General features: G+C 40.3%; 1 pseudogene; it reads right to left on the minus strand.

Moving 5' to 3' along the window:
• Positions 1–2,838: 2,838 nt before the first annotated feature.
• On the minus strand, positions 2,839–3,759 carry LOC103270989 (annotated as a pseudogene).
• Positions 3,760–4,165: the final 406 nt, after the last annotated feature.

Below are 4,165 nucleotides of genomic sequence, written 5' to 3' on the forward strand. Positions count from 1 at the left end.
CAATAATCAAAACAGCCTGCTGTTGGTACAAGAACAGGCTTATAGACCAATGGAACAGGATAGAGATTCCAGAAGCAACGCTTCAATTTCACAACCAACTCATCTTTGACAAAGCCTCCGCCACCAACCACTGGGGGGAGGAGAACCTATTCAGTAAAATGGTGCTGAGAAAACTGGTTGACCTCATGCAGAAGATTAAAACAAGACACCTATCTATCACCATACACAAAAATCAACTCTAAATGGATCAAAGACCTAAACATAAATGCTCAAACTATAAGAACCTTAGAAAATGCAGGAGACAACCTTATGAAAATTGTAACTGGCAACTAACTCCTGATCAAAATCCCAGGTTCCCATGCCATAAGAGATAAGATAGACAAGTGGGCCCTCACTAAACTGACAAGCTTCTGCAAAGCCAAAGAAACCATCAAGAGAGCAGGGAGAAAGCCCAGAGACTGGGGAAAAAATATTTGTCAATTTTATGTCTGACAAAGGCCTAATATCTAGGATCTACAAGGAACTCAAACGTGCTGAAAAGAAAAACCAAACAGCCCCACTACAAAGTGGGCAAAAGATATGAATAGACACTTCTCAAAAGAAGACATATGAGTGGCCAACAGATACATGAAAAAATGCTCAGCCTCATTAGTCATCAAAGAAATGCAAACTAAAACCACACTGAGATACCACCTAACTCCAGTCAGAATGGCCATCATTAATAACTCAAAAACAACAGATGCTGGAGAGGATGCAGGGAAAAGGGAGAACTTCTACACTGCTGGTGAGCGTGTAAACTAATACAACCTCTGTGGAAAACAGTTTGGTAATTCCTAAAAGATCTAAAAATCAACCTTCCATACGATCTCTCAATCCCCCTACTGGGAATATACCCGGAGGAACTCAAATCACTCTACGAAAAAGATACCTGCACATGTACGTTTATTGCAGCATTGTTCACAATAGCAAAAACATAGGACCAACAGTGCTGCCCATCAAAAAAGAACTGGATTTAAAAAATGTGGTACATACATGATGGAATATTATGCAGCCATAAAAGACAAAATTATGAACTTCACGGCAACTTGGATGAACTTAGAGTCTATAATACTGAGTGATCTATCACAGAAACAAAAAACTGAGTATCACAAGTTCTCACTCATAAATGGACCTTGATCAATTAGCATAATTCTATAAGAAAAGGTTTGGCAGTAGCAGAAAACTTCCAGTGGTGGGGAGCAGGATTGACAGTAGTGGGAATCTGCCAGGGGGCGGGGAGTGGGCACACCTCATCAACAAAGGTACCTGTATAATGAACATTTGTATACCTAACCCTGTATTGTACCCCAAGTCTTTAAAATTTAAAATAAAAAAAGTAAGAAACCAGGAACATTAAAAAAAAAAGATAAACAATAACAAGTTTTGCAAGATGTGGAGAAATAGGAACCTTTATACAAGGCTGGTTGGAATGTAAAACAGTTGCTCAAAATGTTAAATATGGAGTTCCCATATGAATCTTTAATTCCAACCCTGGGCAAATACCCAAGAGAAATGAAGACATATGTCTACGCAAAAACCTGTATATGAATGTTCACAGCAGCATTATTCATCATAGCTAAAAAAGAGGAGATAACCCAAATGTCTATCAACTGATGAACAGATAAACAAAATGTGGTAGCTCCATACAATATAATATTATTCTGCAATAAAAAGGAATTAAATATTGATACATGTTGCAACATAGAAGAACCATGAAACATTATGCTAAATGAAAGAAGCCAGTACCAAAGACCACATATATGCATGATTGCATAACTATACATGTCCGGAATAGGCAAATCTATACAAAGTAGATTAGTGATTATCTGGTAGATGAGGAAGCAGATCAGAGGGAGAAGGGGATCAAGAGGGACTCCCTGTAGGTACACAGTATCTTTTGGAAATGTTCTAAAATTAGATCAGGATAATGGTTCCACAACTCCCTAAACATTAAAACCTGGAATTATACACCTTGAACCCCATGGCTATAAACCATATCTCAATGAAGTCATTAAAATTATAGAAGATAATACTATTTGCACTAGGCATGGTAAGTGCTATTGTTTTCATTACTTTACAAATGAGAAAACTGACGCACAAAAGGGTTAAAGGAAGGGTCACAGCTGGAAAGTGGCAAACCCAGGAAATCTGTCTCCGAAGTTTATGCTCTCACCCATCGCTTGTTGTCTGGGATTGTCAGCAGTGGCCACTGAGCAAGAAGAGGATAAGAGACTTTGGAGGAGACATAAAAAAGGAAGCCAAGAGGAAGGAATGGAAAAAGAGTTGCCTTAAGCTTAGAAGCTAAAAGGTTTCCCCCATAGGCAGGGGTATCTTTCTTTTAGACCAGGTCCTTAGCTGAGGCTAGTCAATGCAATCTAAGAATAGAAAAGAAAAACATCATGAGAAGGTGTCTTTAAAGCTTTCTCCAAAATAATGATGTTCAAAACAAACTAGAATGATACAAAGATGAATTGAGCACTTTCAGAGCCACTGAGGTCTCTGAATAAAGCAAAATTAGGGGAATGGGGCAGCTGACCTATGGCTATGCTCATCTGGATCCCGTGCCACTCCTGACCTGGAAAAAGCACATGAGGAGCAGCTCCACCTTATCTCCAATGGCTCCCATTTACTCTACGCTGGAAAGGGAATCACAGAAGCAGCGACTGCTATATAGAAATAACTGAAAACAAAAATGCTGCTTTTCAAAAGTCCTGAGGTGGTGAGAAAAGGACTACTGCATAAATATGTTCTTGTTATCAATAAATTAACTTTATTATTATTATTATTAATTATTTTAGTTTAGCACCATTTATTAAGTGATCCCAGTTATTGGTGTAGCTGCTGTGTGTCAGCCTGTTCTTTTTAAAACATAAAATTCTCTTCCAATTCCTCTTGTCCAGGACAGAAGGATCTTCCAGGTAGCACACCAACAGAACAAGAGGCTCTGATGATGCCAGCTTCAATGACGGTGCCATCCAGATAGGGAGAGGGTCATGGCACATTCAACCTCAGCTTCCAGAGGCTTTGAAAAAGAAGGCTTTGGGGTTCCAGCCTACCTGGCATTTTGATGCTGTTACTGTGAGTTTTGTATTCCATAATGGAGTTGGAAGTAGGTGAAACACTTGCTGAAGCACATCCTGGATTCAGGCTGTAGTTGCTTGGTCGCTGGCAGTCTTATTCCATATTGAAATAATGTCCTCCTGAAAGCGCACAGAGACCACTGCCCCACAGATCTCTTCCCCAACCATGAACTGTTCCCCCAACATGGCCAGGATGAGATTCTCCCAGGAACAGGAGGCCAAGTCCTTCCGGAGCCGAATAATCCACTTGCCACCAATTTTGTCTACCTCATACTCCCACATGGGTTCAATTCCTTCTTTGAAAAGATGAAAGTCACTGTGGCCTGTCACGTCCCCAAGACGTACTGTGTAGCTATAAAACCTCCAGAAGTGCTCCGCAGAGGCAAAGGTGCCAGTCTGTTTGATATTCTGTTCATAGCTCTGTGAGCTGGTAGGATGGCCTGGGGTTCTCCTAGAGTACCAGAAAGTGTAGTTGTACTGCAGGGGATGCTATGCTGGTCACAGCAGCCTTCCTGTTGCTGCTGCTCTGATTCTTGTCTCATTCCGCTTTTTCCTTCTCACCATCTTCCTGTGTGCTGTTTTCTTCATTCTGATCATGGTCCCCACTGTCGTCATCTTTCAAGGCATGGAACTTGTTCATCCTTTAGCCGCTGCTGTTGCCACTATTTCACAGAGTCAATAAATTAACTTTAATATGAATAACACTCCTTTAAAATACTACCTAACATACTAGTTTATCTCAGATACTGCAAGTCAAATATTTTTCCCAGTAGTAGGAGAGAAGCAGGATTCTTTTTGCACCTCCATCATGTTTCACTTGCAACACTCATCCTGTCCATGTGTCAACAATGTTTTTTACAGATGAGCTATCTTTTCCTAGATACATGTCTCAAATGCCCAGTGCCCTGTAAACCTGTAGAGCGTAGGAGAACATGGACTCCAGGTTATTCATTGGATAGTTTTCACCTTCACCTCAAGGATATTAATGAGCAATGCATTAAAAACCAGTTAGTGTTTCAAAATCATACAACAAACATATACTTCCT

The sequence above is a fragment of the Carlito syrichta genome, unplaced genomic scaffold, assembly GCF_000164805.1.
Source record: "Carlito syrichta isolate Samal-C Ts95f unplaced genomic scaffold, Tarsius_syrichta-2.0.1 Scaffold311002, whole genome shotgun sequence".
Classification (NCBI taxonomy): Eukaryota; Metazoa; Chordata; class Mammalia; order Primates; family Tarsiidae; genus Carlito; species Carlito syrichta.